This window comes from Parasteatoda tepidariorum, chromosome 9 (assembly GCF_982258835.1).
Source record: "Parasteatoda tepidariorum strain Cologne lab strain chromosome 9, Ptep-v5.0, whole genome shotgun sequence".
NCBI classification, from domain to species: domain Eukaryota; kingdom Metazoa; phylum Arthropoda; class Arachnida; order Araneae; family Theridiidae; genus Parasteatoda; species Parasteatoda tepidariorum.
The window spans coordinates 20,930,047-20,947,223 of NC_141763.1; the positions used below are offsets into that span (position 1 = coordinate 20,930,047).

Below are 17,177 nucleotides of genomic sequence, written 5' to 3' on the forward strand. Positions count from 1 at the left end.
GTAGCCCTGTAATTTTGAATCCAATCTAGAAGGAAAAGGAACTAATGGATCAAGTGTAGGTAGAAATTTACCTTCGTGGAGGACTTTTTGATGGAACTAACCCAAATTTGCGTTACAAGGAGAGGAAGACCAAGAGAATCTCCCACGGTTAGCCTGACAGTAAAGGGACAGTAACCCATGATCCGTCTACCACTGTGATATTGCAAGCCGGATGCGCAATTCGTATCTACCAGCCATCGCTGAGATTCGATCCTGGTTCAACATCATTTGAAGGCGAACGCTCTAATCCTTAATCTACATGCCACATCGACAACTATTATGCTTAAAATAATTTTTTTTCAAATGGTAGAGAATTCAATTGAGATTACAAACTGACGTCTCTATAAAGAAATATTGGCCAAAACTGAATAACACATTGTTAGGATACTGGATATTGGTGTTAACTCGGAGTTTGGCGCGAAGCATTTGCGTTAAATAGAGAGGAAAACCAAGAGAACCACCCACGATAAGCCTGATGGCAAGGGGACTCTAACTTGTGACCCGTCTACCACTGAAGTTATTTTACGTCAGCACTGCGGTCGGTGCGAGTCACAAGCGATTGTAATTAAGGGTAGTTGGTAATGAAAAATAAATAAGTGTTAAATTGTTAGAAATACATTACCGATAGCTACGCCAAGGTATTTCACGTTGAAGTACCTATACTAGATGAGATAAGATGAAGTACCTATAAGATGTAAGAACCACAAGGGATTGTAATTAAGGATTGTTGGTAATGAAAAATAAGTGTGAAAGTGTTAGAAATACATTACAGATAGCTGCGCCTAGATATTTCAAGTTGAAGTACCTATAAGATGTAATACTTCATAAACTTGCTGTTTTGCAAATTCAGAATTTAAGTTATTTGTTTATTTTGTTTCTTTAAATAGCGTGTCAGTTCTTTATCTGTCTCCTTTCCTGTTTTTTCCATTTTATTTGTCATCATTCTCCACAAATTCACTGTGGGACTGAGATAAGGGGATAAAGCAGGCCAAAATTTAAATTATTTAGTTCATTATCGTCCCGCCATTTCGTGGTTTTGTGAGGGCTAGCATTATATTGTTGTTACAAATAACAGTTTCCATTGTGGAAAGATTTAATTATTTTCCATCTTGATTTATATGGATTTTCAGCCCTGGTTCCTGCTTAAGTACGCAGATTTTTTTCGATAAAGCCATAGAATGTAAAACAGCAAATTTTAATGAAATCTTTAAATTTGAAAATGATATCAAAGATAAAAACTACAGACAAATAGCTGCACATTTCACCTCCGACGCCTCATATCATAACTATCAAAACAAATGATCAACCTTTCTGAAAATAACATTTCCTCATACTGATACAATTCTGAACAACTCCAAAATCAAACAAACACAACTATTGATCAAGCTGCTCATTTTATTTTTTGATTCCTTTTTAGTTATTCAAGCAAAGTGCTTGAAACATTCATAAAAGCAACTCCACTGCCTTCTTACCTCAATGCTCAACCAAAACAGTGTTAAAATTCCAGATAAATGGGATATGGGTCGCTTCGCGATCCAGGTGCCCAATAAAATCAAAACACTAGGGCTAGGTTCCTGCTTAAATTGTCCGTAGCCCATTTCTCTCGATCAGCTTCTTGTTTAGATATAAGAATATAAATAACTGAATAACAAATTTATTTAAATTCGATTCATTTACAGCGAAATAAAGAATTCATTTTAAATCAGCATCAAAATTTCATAACTAGTTAGTATATCAATATCAGATAATTATGACCATGTATGGTATTTTAGAGCAAAATCTTATATATATTCTCATGGTAGTAATTCTTCCAGGTTTGTGCTAAGGAGATATGATTGTAGTTTATCCTTATTGTACATTGTTTTTGTGAAAAAGGAATAGTTCACACATACATCAAACATTAATTGCTTTTAATTAGGGAATATTTTTACAATGGTTATATAAAAATGTTATTAAAAAATAGTGAGCATCAGACGAAGAGATGAATGCATTTTTTAACACGAAGAAATTTTGGAAAAAAATTAAAAGCGATCTGATTGAGGGGCAAAATACGTTCCTAACACCAAAAATTTTAAATAAACTGTGACTGAATTGTTCCTAACGGACATTTAGGAGCATGAGAAGAGATCCACAGTTGGCGATTTATCTATAGATAAAAAAGCCAAAAGCAAAACCAATCCTCCGCTATTAATATCAAATTTTAAATAAAATGGCTACATTTTAATCCCCAAAAAGACCATGAGAATTCAATATAACCCTGTAACTGAAACATTTTTGTGGTTAGAGAAATAAAGAGATCCACAGTTGGCAATTTATCTATAGATAAAATAGCCAAAAGCAAAACCAATCCTCCGTTATTAATATCAAATTTTAAATAAATGGGCTACATTTTAATCGCCAAAAAGACCATGAGAATTCAATATAACCCTGGAACTGAAACATTTTTGTGGTTAGAGAAATAAAGCTTAAGGAATAAAAAGTTTAAAAAAAAAGATTTTGATATTTAATTTAGTCGCGACAGTGAATTAATGAGTTATACATTTGTATTGAATTAAAAAGTTAGTCTTTACATTGATTGTTAAGAAGAGAACAAAATATTTACAAATGCTTTTCATAAAATGTGATATATTGGTTAAATAATTGGTTTAATTTCTTTTAAGAATGATTACAAAAAATTAAATATATAAAATCAAAGAAATTTTAAAAGCTAGGAAATATGTAATGCCTAAATAATTCCTGTTTATGTTTTCCCCATCTTTATGTTTCCTTTTAGTCTTTATCGATGGAACTATGAAAACTGAACGGCCAACTGAAACCAAACATTAATAAAGGCAGACGATCTTTTAAAGTAATAAAGATTATTTCCTGAAGGTATCGGAGCTAACCGTTGCCAACGTAATATACGAAACATCGTTTCGTTTTATTAACGTCTTCCACTTGATGCGATTCTGAACTTTAATATTGGCAGTTTAATGCATTTATAACTTCTGTCCAAGAGCTTCAGGCGGAAAACTTGAAATTGTTCCTTGAAATTGCTAGACAATATTCCGAGGGAAATTTCGATAATGAAATAAATTACGATGCATTCATATATGACATCCTTTTCGATAGCATTATTTTTATTCTTTATTTATTTATCATAACGTGGAAGATTTTTTTTAAAACCTAGTTGCGAAGTGTTGGGGCAAGAATTTATTATTACACCTGTTTATTACTTCCGTCGTTGAGGTTACGGTTCTGGCAGAATTGGAGTGCTACGGGTAATAATGATGATAAGTCACATTTTTTCCGCAGGTGATAATTTTTAAACTACGCTGTTCTTTAGTATTGTCTCTAGATAGATACTTTACAAATTTTCAGATTTTTAAATTAATAACATATTATAAACATTTTATTGCTGAAACGTTCTTAACCCTTTCTAGAGCTATGGTATAAAATATTGTGCACTTAGTTTTAACCCTAATTAAAAACACTAAAATTGTACAAGAAAAGTATTTATACTACCTCTTAAGCCAAATCTAATTCGAAACAATTAACAGAGTAAAAATTTCTTTGCTAAACAAAACAATCGCACAAGGAAACTAATAAAAATAATAACAAAAGTAATTAATGAATTAAAGAATTACGTTTTTAAGAAAGTTTAACAAATCACTAAAAAAAATTTAAAAAAAAATTATTGTCGTTTCTGAAGGACAATTTTACTTATGTATTTTTAAATTATTTGTCAAAAATGAAGTTGAAAGAAGCATACATATAGAAGTTTTCAAACAACTTTATAAAGTAAAGGAAAAAGTCAAAAATAATATCGAAACGAAATCTAAAGAATTACTACTATGGAAAGTGGGACTGAAAATCTTAAAACCTGTTTGCTTGTCTGAAAAAATTGAGATGATTTTCAAGACGATGATTAGAAACATGTCTTAGTTTCAACAGGCAATTGAACTGGTTTGGACGCTTTTTATCCTGATTTTCTCTATTCAATGACGTTTTTGTTTCTTCTTGACTCAAATGTTAACTAGCGACTTTTTGCTTCTCTGGTAAATGCTAAATAAATTAACTATATAACAATATTTAAGTTGAAATTTTTTTTAAGAACACATGCATCATTACAAATTACCATTACTAAATGATAACAAGGAGAAAATAGATATAAAATTTAATAAAAATTAACACCAAATATGCTTTTTTTAAAAAGTGTACACTGCGGAGTTATGCATTCTTTCTTGAAACACATTATTTTCACTTTATAGACACACTTTGTGGTTTTTCAAAAAGGAAAAAAAAAATTATGGAAAAGAAATTAATTAAAAAAATCTAACTGATTAAAAAAGCTCTACCTTTCCAGGCAGCCTGAAAAATTATGTTGTTTTTCAATAATACATGTGTTTGTTTCGTTATAAAATAAATAAATGAAAATTAAATAAATCAAATTAATTAAAGAAAGAAAAGTGAAGTTAAAAACAGGTTTAATAATTTTTGAAGAAGTACTTCAGAAATCTATTTCACTGATTCGCAAAGTTTTACGCTTTTTTCGTATAATTTTATTTTTATATTTAAAGTGGTAATAAAAGTTTGCTATCCTTATTTTTATAAACTAAATTTTGAATGATTTTGACTACCACTATTCTTAAAAAAATTAAGCATACAAATTAATATGTGATACAGGCCTACCCTCCAACTGCTACGGAATTTCCGTAGTTTCAGAAATCTTCTTTTCAGACGGTAGCAAAATTAATGTCTTAATATTTAAAAGAAATTAATTTTTGCGTAACTTGTCCACTATTGCTTATAAAAGTGCAGGCCATATAGCTAGATTCTTAAGTTCTGATAAAAGTTTTATGAGAGAGATCCATTTGCTTTAAAAATTTCTACTTTGGTTCGCTACCACTAGAAAGAATTATTTTCAAATTCCTCATAGGTTGGAGGGTATGTACAGGCATGTTTATTTGATAAACCTTCATACCTGCAAACTCTTCCCGATTTTCCGGAAGATTTTATTTTCATATTTAAAGTGGTAGCAATACTCAGGTTATTCCAATTAACTTTTTGAATTATAATGAAAATTATAAATGAGTTTGACCACCACTACATGTAAATAATTACAATAAATATATGAAAGCATTATAATCCTTGCGCAAGCGAATTTTAACAAGATCAAAATATAAATATATTTTTGAGTCAGATTGTTTTTCGTTTATTGTTTTGCAACCACTCTGAAAATCCATTCTCGGAAGGTGTGAAAGTTGGCAGGTATGAACCTTTCTCAAAATATACTGTATTATTCTGCCTAAAATTTTAATTCTGGTTCCAAATTCCAATTTACCATCACTGTGAAAAATCCCCCTTGAGAGGGTTAAAGTTGGCAGGTAGCTGCATTTATCTCTTTGAAATACGAATGCTAGGTGAGCTAGCACATTTTAAATTGTATTCTACAATGTCAGTCAGTTCTACAACTAAAATTATTTTTCAATACATATTAAAGTAGTATAAGAAAAGTAGAGGTAGATAAAACTTTTATATATATATATATATATATATATATATATATATATATATATATATATATATATATATATATATATATATATATATATATATATATATATATATATATTAAACTGGGTATTTTTAGGAAAAATTTAATACTTTTCCAAACGTGTAAAATAGCTAGTTACTTATATAGTATTTCCAAGTGTTTAGTGGTCTCTCTTCTTGATATTGGCAAGTGGAATTAGAAACAACAACACAAGTTTCTAAGGACTAATTATTCATCAATTTAAATTCATCAGAGTGTTACGAGTATAAGTGGTATTTAGTATGGAATTATAAAAGCAAATGTGATTTGAGAGTTGATAAATTTATTGTGTTTATAGTTTTTTTTGTGAACAATATTTTAGTAATTGTTTCTTGCTACACTAATTATCTCCGATTTTTACTTTTTCTTTTACAAAAAATTGTTTGTATGAAGCTGGGAACGAAAAAGAATTGTATTGTTTAGTTTTTAACACACACTTTTTTTTTATCAGTACGCACGTCATTCTATCAATTCTAAATTAACACGTTGAATGTCATGGGGGTCACCGGTGACCGGCACTGAGTTTGTTCGTAGCACCACGGGGATCACCGGTGACTGGTGAAGCCGAGATTATTTAGCAGATTTAGTTGATTTATATCCACCACTGTTTCTAAACAATTTGTAGGCTTATATAATTCACCACTTTATTCAATACTAAATCTAAAATTTAGCAAACACTTCTTAAGTGCATGACTATTTGACACTCATTCTTTTAAACATTCTATTTGTTAGCAAACAATTTTTTAACCATTTATTTAAAACGCAATTATTAAAAACTTAGTTATTTAGCATACACTTTTTTAAATACTCAATTATTTAGCAAACACTTTTTAAACATTTTATTAATTAGCACACATTTTTGAAACATTTTATAAATTAGCAAACCTTTATTGATCACTAAATTAGCATAAAATATTTAGACACTAAATTATTTAGCGCACATTCTTTAAACGCTAAATTGTCAGTACACACTTTTAAACACTTTACTAATTAGCACATACTTTTTAAACATATTCAGCACACACTTCTGAAGCATTTAATTATTTAACACACACTTTATGAGCACTAAATTATTAGTGCACTCTTTTTAAACACTTAACTAATTAACACATACTTCTTAAATTTTTTTGAACACACTTCCGAAGCTTTTAATTATTTATCGCACACTTTTTACATTTATTTTGTAAAAAAAGTTTCTATTACAATCCTGTATAATTTAGTTTTATTAAAGATTCTAATTATTGTAAAATGTATGAAACATTTTCTTTATTCAGCATTTAATTACAAAATAAATCGAACTTTTTTTTAAAAATCAAGCTTAAGCAATTTGAAATATATTTTTAAATTTTACTCTCATATATATAATTAAACAAAGTATTTTAATATGTACGCATGCAGTAATGTTGTTTTTGCCAAAAATCACTTAAATAAAATAGATACAGCATTATCAGATTTCAATAGTAATTACATAGTTATTTATCATTGAAGCTAGAAATTTAATTCTTAGTTTTCTATAATTCTTATTGAATAAGATCTTGGTTGCTATGACAATCGTTGTCAATAAACGAAGGAAAGAGATGAAAAATTCGTACCTGTTTTCTTATCCTGTTTGTTCTTTAGAAAGAATAAAAAAATCTGTTTTAAGTTTTAGATTAAAATTCAAAGAAAGGGAAATAAAAATAAAACTTATATTCCACGAATTTTTAGCTTTGAGGCATTAGTTTTGGAATTTATAAGTTTAGAGCAAAATGAAAAGTAAATTAATATGAAGTGTAATTAAAGTGATAATAGGAAACAATTCTTTTTTAAAAATATTTAAATAATATAATTTTCGGAAGTTTTTCCAAATTTAATTTCTGTTTTATTACCATTTTTGCGAAATCTTCGATAACGACGGTACAAGTTTGCAGGTATGCATTTTTTATTTATTTCTAATCTCGTTAATCAATTAATCGTAACTACCACTATAACTTACAACTTAAACTATTCGGATATAAAAAAAACACTTTTTGCATTTTACCATGAAAGTTAATAAGAAAAAAAATTGCTATTTTTAATTTAATAAAATTTTTAATAAGTTATAATTTTTTGAATAATCAGTTGCTTCTGACAACCCTGATACAGGCATTTTGCGAAATGCAAAGTATTATTCTTTCGATAATTCTAATTCAATGTTAATTTCCCGCCATTATTCATTTCAACCCATAAAAAACTGCTGTAGAACTAATTTGGTTGTCAGTTGTAACTTTTTACCCTGATTGAATTGCATGCATTTGTGACATTTGTTACGTAAGGGTTAAGATTAAGTATCCTACCATCTTTTCCATTAAGGTATTTTTCTTATCGAGTCTCCTAGTTCAGGAAATGCATTGATCTGTGCGTCTTATAAAAAAAAGTGGTAAGAGAATTCAGACACTTTTTGTCAATTATGAGTGAAGCAATTTATTATGCCTACGAGCATATTTTTATAATTTAAGAAGTTATATTTATCTCTGAAACTGGTTATTGTTTCAATCATCCCAATTTTTTCAGCTAGGGAACCCTAAATGATTGAACTTTATTCAGCAGAACTCCGATATAATTAAGTATATAAAAAACAATTGTTAGCGTATTAATCAATAATATACTTTTTTTTAATTCGAATAAAAAATTAATTAGAGGAATAAAACTTTTTTATCGGTTTTTTTTTCATAATTATTCTTAAATTGAGTTTTATACAGTTAAACTGCTCTCACAACGCCTGAAGCTGTATCCAGAAAAGTTTCTAATTAGTTTATCGGGTAGATACATTAGCAAAAATGAAACAAGACAAATTATATTTTTTGTTGAAATGAAAGCTAAAAGAACTGTTATAAACGTTGAAAATGGTTACCAGGGAAACATTTCTTTATTAACACGAGATTATATGAAACACATAATTCGAGTAAATTTTTAATTTTTTAATATTATTATCGTAACTAAAATGGTTTGAAGAAATTAGTGCAATATAGAACACAAAAATAGTTTTATTTATATACACAGAGATGCCAACTTCATACCTGCCAACTTTTACGCATTTGGCGTAAAATTTTATTTCTATATTTAAAGTGGTAGTAAAATGTATGTTTTCTATATATTTTTTGTATTTATAAACTTATTTTTGTAATCTTTTGGACCACCACTATTTTTTTAAAAATTAACCATATATATTAATATGTAACACGGTCGTGAAATATCGCATTAGCTTTTTCAAAATAAAGCGGATGTTTAGCCTAAAATTGTAATTTAAATTAAATTTTACTACCACCGGGAAAAATTATCCACGAAAGGATTGAAAGTTGGCAGGTATGCAACTTACTCCCGACAGCGAACCTGCCAACTTTTACGCATTTGGCGTAAAATTTCATTTTCATATTTAAAGTGGTAGTAAATATATACTATTTTTTCTTTTATAAACTTAATTTTTAAATGATTTTGATCACCACTATTCTTAAAAAATTTAAGTAAATATATAAATATGCCTTACCATCATAGTTGAAAACTAAGGCTTTTTCAAATGCGATGTATTTTTCTGCTTAAAATTGAAGTTTTAATTACATTTTAATACCACTGGGAAAAATCATAATGGAAGGGATTAAAAGTTGGCAGGTATGGAATATAGTAGTTTATCAAATGTGATTCTTAGTTTAATAAATTCAATTTAGTAGATTTTTATCCACCACTATTTCTAAAATATTCGTTGGGTTATATAATTCACAATTTCTCTCGGGGTATGCCATGCTACAACTTTTAAAAACCTAGCATATTCTGTCAAATTTGCAAATTTAGTTTGCAGTTGCCTACCGTTTGGCCAGACGGGTAAGCCATGCAAAATCAGCGTAGCATTCAACGTGTTAACAAACTTTATTTTTATTTGTAAAGTACGATGGGAAATATCAATGCACTTTGTCATAAATGCAGTTTTTTTCCTTCAGAAATAATGTTATTAGAATCATTTTCAATCTTACAAATTCAAACACCAAAGAAGCATATGCATATTTCAGATGTTAAAATTTATTGACCTAAGATAAATAATGTATTTTTAAACAGAAAATTTTGCTATTACTTTTTCATTAGCATTTAACTTCATAATTAAATTCATAAAGACAACCAAAATAACCATGACCGAACAACCACTTTTTGCATTTTTAATCATCAACGCCATCGCTGCTAAACACAAATTTTGGACTTACCTTTAGATTTACATGTTTGGTTAATTTATTTAATAACTGAAAGATTATTAATTAGTTCAAAATACAAATAAGGTTTAAAAAATCATATCAGGTAAAAAAAGTATTAACTCTCGGTACCCTCTTCATGGAACTCAAGGGCTCCGCGGAGCACCATCTAGGAACCACTGGTTTAGATAAAGTGAAGGTAAAAACCAAACTATAAGTCTTACATAATTTCCAACTATTTATAACCGTCGTTGAACAGCCGACCCAATTTTTGAATTTACGACTACTAATGTTCAACTCAACTCCGTCGTCTTGTAATTTTGAACCCAATGTATAAGACAAGGGAACTCCTGGATCACGTATTGGGAGAAATTTACCTTCGTGGAAGACTTTTTGATGGAACTATTCCACATTTGCGTTACATGGAGAGGAAGACCAAGAGAACTTCCCACTGTTAGCCTGACGGCAAGGGGACTCTAACCCATGATCGTTCTACCACTGAGGATATTACACGTCAGCACTGTGATCGGTGCAAGCTGAATGTGGATTCGATCCTGGTTCACCTCATTTGAAGATGAACGCTCTATTCCCTGAACCATCAAGTCTCTTACTTTACTTTATTCATGAAAATTGGTCACCTGGACCGCGCAGAACCATCGAGTCTCTTACTTTACTTTATTCATGAAAATTGGTCACCTGGGCCGCGCAGAACCATCGAGTCTCTTACTTTACTTTATTCATGAAAATTGGTCACCTGGGCCGCGCAGAACCATCGAGTCTCTTACTTTACTTTATTCATGAAAATTGGTCACCTGGGCCGCGCAGAACCATCGAGTCTCTTACTTTACTTTATTCGTGAAAATTGGTCACCTGGGCCGCGCAGAACCATCGAGTCTCTTACTTTACTTTATTCGTGAAAATTGGTCACCTGGGCCGCGCAGAACCATCGAGTCTCTTACTTTACTTTATTCATGAAAATTGGTCACCTGGGCCGCGCAGAACCATCGAGTCTCATAGCCAACTATTATGCTTCAAAAAAAAGTTTTTTTTTTCAAGTGGTAGAGAATTCAATTGAGATTAAAAGCTGACGTCTCTATAAATAAATATTGGTCAAAACTGTTTAACACATTGTTAGGATACTGAATATTAGTGTTAGCTTGGTGCTAGGCACTATCAACCGATTCACCTACACAGTGTTAACATTGTTAAGTAGAATAAAAATTTGAAGCTGGTACACTTTTAAGGTCTGGTCTCTTTGGTTGAACTGGGCACATGAGGCCATGTAATGACCCTTTTCCCATTCATCATAAAATACTGGATACTTACATAAAAACTGGATACACAAAAGGAGAAGTCCAAAATAAGTTGAGGGGAAAAATGGCACTCTGCCATGGTGCAAAAAAAGATAAAATGAAGGTGTGAAAAAACTGGAAGGTGACATGAAATGAGTTGAGAGTACTCAACAAAAAATGAAGTCCACTGTGCTTTGCTTGAAGAAAACATCTCGCTGTTTGTAAGATTACTTTTTTGTTTTTATATATATATATATATATCCGTCGTTGAACAGCCGACCCAATTTTGGGTTTACGACTACTAGTGTTCATCTCCGTAGCCTTGTAATTTTGAACCAATCCAGAAGACAAGGGAACTCCTGGATCAGTACCCCCAGAGGTATTGATTTGTTATGGAACATGGAGGACTTTGAGACTCGACAGATTTACCGTGCATCAGTGGCCATTTACTACATGGGGAGTCTTCGGCCGGCAGAGATCGAGCCCACGTACACTTCAACATGGTCATAATGTTCTACCAACCAGCTATTCTGGCCTTTGTAAGATTACTTATCTCGATTAGATAAATAGCATCATCAGTCTTTGCTACCAATTTAACCCGAAGAAACCTATCGGCGGATAGTACAGTTTAGCTTCGCCAGACTCCTACTTGCGAAACATGCTTTAGCAGAGATGCCAACTTGCTCCGGACAGCAAATATATATTTTAAAGTGGTAGTTTATCAATTGTGATTCTTGGTTTAATAAATTCAATTTAGTAGATTTTTATCCACCACTATTTCTAAATAATTCGTAGGCTAATATAATTTACCACTTTGTAGTTCATATGTAATGCTATACCTTTTAAAAAGAAAGCAAAAGTAGTCAAATATTTGCAAAATATACTTTGTAGTTATTTACCGTTTTTTAAATTTTTTTTGGCGTGTCCGGAGCAGTTGGCATCTCTGCTTTAGTGGGAGACAGAAGCACTACAATATATTTATTGAAATTATTTGAATATAGTGGTAAACAAAATAATTTAAAATCGATTTTTAATTGGATATCACTGTGAATAGGTTAAATTCGTAGTCTCTAAATTAATGTTAGTTACGAAGCAGCTCGGATCTAAATTTAGCTCTATAGAATGAATGAAAAAATGAGAAGCTTTCTTTTGTTTTTAATAAAAAAGGCAATCTACTTAATAATAAAAATAATTAGCTTGCGCCAATGAGATGATTTTATTTGTTATAATTTATTAATTAGTTTATGAATCAGTATATAAGTGTAGTAGCAAAATCGAAATAAAAGAAATAATCAGTGCTTTTATACTTTTAGATGGACGGTGCGCTATTTAAGGCAACAAAGTTCATAAAAACAGATATAGTATAACAAGCCCGGTAAGTACTTTTTTTAAGCACTATTACTAAACTTCTTATTTACCATTCTTATAATTATTATTCATTATTACTATACATTATTATATCACGCGTTGAATTCAAGACGAGATGTAACTGTAGAGTGAATTTATTTCAAAAAGGTACTTTACTTTTAAAAAATAGCGAGTAATATTACAAGTACTTGATATTAAAATAACAGGTAAGAGTACCAATACTTACAAAATCGTTTAAGAGGACGCCATACTACGGGAGAAATTTATCGTTGCTAATTCTCTTCATCTCCATAACTGATTTAAAATTTAAAGTATAGAAAAGGTGAGCTCAGACAAACCTAGAATAAACCATGAAGTTTCAAATTCTGGAAAGAAATTTCTATAATTTACCAATGAAAATCAATTATAAGAAGATGATTTAGGATTAAGCAATGGCGAAGATCTCTTCCAATAATTTGCTTGCATTTTGATACTTAGAAATTTTGTTTTCCAACAATTGAAACTTTATGGCTTTCTCTACGTTAGCCTGAACTCATTTTTTAATTAATTTTAACTTAGTGATGGGGGAGAAAGAGAATTCGCCACGAAAAACTTCTCCCGTGGTATGGCATCCTCTTAAAAGCACAGGTACTTAGAGAAATGATTAGAAAAATAGGTACTTAAAATTAAAGTAACGAGCGAAAGTACAACTAAAATAATAGTGAAAATACAAAAAGTGTATGAAGTGTATATTGATTTTTTTTTTCTCTTTTGAATTGAAACAGATTATTATTAATTAAATTATTATTACTTAACAGATTATTATTATTAATTAAAAAATTGAGATCGGACACCTCGCAACCAGTGGCGTAGTTTTTTTTTCGCCAACAACGGGGCAACGTCTGCAAAATTATACGTTGCTTGGTTAATGAGCTATTGTATTGCTCACGGTACTAACAGCTATATATATATATATCTAGTGCTCCTTCTCTATTTTTTCTCGTATCTCTTGAGCCGTGGCTTTTCATTAATCATTATTTTGTGGATTCCAATTTTCGCAGTCGTATTTTAATTATTTTTAATATCCTTTTCTATAAGGAGGACAACATAATGAATTTTCTATGCTTTTATTGAGAAAAGAATAAAGAAATCTATTTACAATTTATATACGAACGGAGCAAAGCTACGGGACACATCTTTATACTTCCATTTACAAAAGATAAGTGTACACTTTTTTAACGTAACATATGTTCATGTCATGTGATCTATATAATCCATCCAAACCTTTTTTGTTTATATCTTCTTTGTCAGACGCGGTGCGACGTAAGATCTGAAGACCAGATGGAGATGAACTAATATCTCAACATAGTCTTGAATTTAATGGGAATTCGGTTTCGTTACGATATTTTAATGCGCGGTGTGGATTCATTTTACAAATAAAGATTTCATTGCTATTCAACGGAACTTACTATACGCGAAGGGCTAAATTAAGTACGTGAAAGAGAAATTTAATGTTCTCAGAAGCCAGATAAGCTTATCTGCAGATAGATATAATTCTTTTTGAGTTTAGTCTCAAAAAATCCTTTTAATTTTATTAAGGTAGTATTTTAGATATTACAATATCCCCCCTATCAAAGGTGTTGAAACGGAGGTGATCAGGCTCCACATCACATCTCATTGAGGAAAGATCAAAATCCTTACTTACCATCTTCTATTTAAACTCTTTAAAATGAATATTAATCTGGATGATTTAGATCACATGATCTGAATTACAAAAACAATCTAAAAATAAAAATAATATTCAAATCTTATCTTAACAAAACATATGAAACTACCTCAATTACAATGGTTTCATACTAACTCTCAAAATTTTTTTAAAATAGACGATATAAAAACATTTATAAAAACACTCAATATTCTACTTCTTAAGATGCTAAAATAATATCTAATATAAAAATAAAAATATAGTTGCAACTAAATAATAGGCCTTAAAAATTGCTACGTACGTTTAAGTCCTTGTGACATTAGTCACTTGATTGAGGACCCATTAGCATGCTTATAAAACTTCATTATCCTAAATCTCTTACAAAAATCTCTTAAATATTCATCTCACAAAATTTCAAAATACTCAAAATTTTTCTCTCTTCTGTTACACTTTAAAATAGTTATCTAAAATATTTTCTTTATATAACTCCTTAAAATACTTCAAGTGACTTCCGAATTTTTAATTTTAAAAAGAAAGCTAATAAAACGGAATTCATATTAAAAAAAATAAATATCAAAACCACTTTTTAAATTTTCTGAGAACCGTACGAACCTGAACAATGAAATCTTTTTATGTTTAGAGAGATTAGGATTTTATGTATCAATCCGTACCTTATTGTGACAACTTAATGTTCGGGGTCGTGTAGGTGGGGGGGGGGGGCAATTCAAGCGCAAATTGTTACTTTTCACGCCTTCCTGTTTTCCTAGCCTGTCAAATAGCAAATTGCCTCTTTTACTAATCACGCAACGAAATATTACTGCCTGTTTGTCAAACCAATGTATTTTCTCCGTAATATTGGAACCCTTGAATCAATAAGGCAATATGGCCTTGAGGACTCTCATTTTAAGACAGCAGCTCCTTCTGAACAAATATTCTATTTTTTTCTTAAACCTTATTCATAATGAGCATATGGAATCGAAGCAAAAACTGCTTTTCGAAAGCGTAATTCCCAAAATGATTCATAGCTATCCTAAATATTGATGATATATTTCTTCCATTATAATGAAAGCGAAATTTCTCTGTATATATATATATATATTTGACTTTTATGATGCTGTTTTCCTGGATGTATCTTGAGATATTTGATAATTCTATCATGAAACATTCTTGATCTACTTATTGAGTTGTAATTCTTCGTATTGAACGTATTCTGGATTGTTTCTCGTATTGTAAATAAAATACTTACTGGATTATTTTACATCGCTACGTACGAAGCAACACTGCTGGTTTATTTCCAAGTATACCTTTGCCAGCTGACTGTGCTGAAATATGTAATTTTGTTCTAGATTTAGTATTCCTTCCTCTCTAAAGGTAAGATTTAATAAATTTTTTTACAGCTCTATCGTATATATATATATATATATATATATATATATATATATATATATATATATATATATATATATATATATATATATATATATATATATATATATATATATATATATATATATATATATAGATAGATATAGATATGTTCAAAATATGGAGAAAGCTTGGAAGAAGATGTAAAAATGTTTTAAGGAAAAAATTTAAATGTTTTCAAATATTTTTACAAATTTAAAAAAAAAGGAAAACAAATTAAGGAAAATATTTAATCTCGTCTAATCAGCGATTTATTCATACGATTATATTCGAAAAAAGTGCTTTATAATATTGTATTAATATAGTCAAAGCAAAATAAATCAATACAATAGTGTGAGAAACACTAAAAACAGAAACAAAAATAGAAAAAAAAATTTGAATATTTTTTTTAAATATTTTTCTTCGCTTTTAAAAAATTCTTAACATCTTTTTCCATTTTTTCCTCTATATTTTTTCGCTTTTTTCTTACACTGTATTTTTAAAAATCTGAGTATGACTTTATTTTCGGATATAAATTGAAATCTATATTAAAAGAAAGAGAACAACAGTGTTAATTAAAAACTTTTATTATTAAAAATTACATAAATTTCATAAAATATATGCATGGTATGTGATAAAGAAATCTTAATAGTTGTAAGTACTTTTATTAAGAAATATCATTCATATACGTAAACCCAGAAAATTTTCATGATCCCTCAAAATATTTGAAAAATCTAAATTTTGAGATTTTATGAAACATTTAAACAAATAACATTTTAAAATTATTTCAAATTTATGGCCATTTTACTCGAGAACAATTTTATGATCTTTCAATATATTTTGAAACTTCAATTTTCAGTTTTTATAGTAGTACTCATTCGACGATTACAAAATGCATGATAAAAAAACTTTTCAAATCCAGCTGCTTTTACTGCCTATATAAAATTTTATGGTTCTTTTATGCATTTTACAAAATATACGCAATGTTTAAAAAAATTAATAATAAATTATTTTTTAAAAATTTGCATATTCTTTAACTCTAGAAAATATTTATGATGTCATAATGTATTTGCACACCATAATTTCAGTTATTCTTTAAAAAGTGTACGCAGAGTTTTTTTTTTAAAAAAAAATAAATATTATAAAGCTTTTAAATTTATTATACAACCCGAAAAAGATTTTATTATTCATTAATATATTGGTGAACTTTAAATTTCAGTTTTTATACAGTGCACTTAACATTTAAAATAGATAAATTCTGAAATTTATTTCATGTACAGTTAACTTAACCCTTTGACGCAGATCGGACACCAGTGTCTCTTTTATATACATTTTTTTCTGGCACTCCAATTACAAGCAAAAATATATTTCGGTATTTGTTAATTATAAAAAAACAGTCTAATAGTTACTAAAAAAATCTGTTAGATTATCGGATTAATATTTGTACTAAAACATAAAATCCAAAAAAAAAATAGTTTTAAAAATTTTTTCGTTCATTCATATTCAAAAATTTGAGAATAATTGTTTTTGTAAATTAAGGGAATTCAAATGACGAATAACTATTTCTCTTAAATCTAAACAACTGCAAATAAGTTCAAACTTGGAAAATTAAAAAAATC

The 17,177-nt window shown here is 29.2% G+C and overlaps 1 protein-coding gene across 3 annotated transcripts in view; it reads left to right on the forward strand.

Annotated features, from left to right (window-relative positions):
* The window catches only part of LOC107439993 (Na(+)/H(+) exchanger protein 7), a 256,310-nt gene that overhangs the window by 59,667 nt on the left and 179,466 nt on the right, over positions 1 to 17,177 (forward strand). For 2 of the 3 annotated variants that reach the window (XM_087151009.1, XM_087151011.1), the window contains exon 2: positions 12,416 to 12,477. The gene's annotated coding sequence lies outside the window, so the exon portion shown is untranslated. Of the gene's footprint in view, positions 1 to 12,415; positions 12,478 to 15,506; positions 15,526 to 17,177 lie in introns of those variants that run through there. The other variant, XM_087151010.1, reaches the window with a different exon arrangement.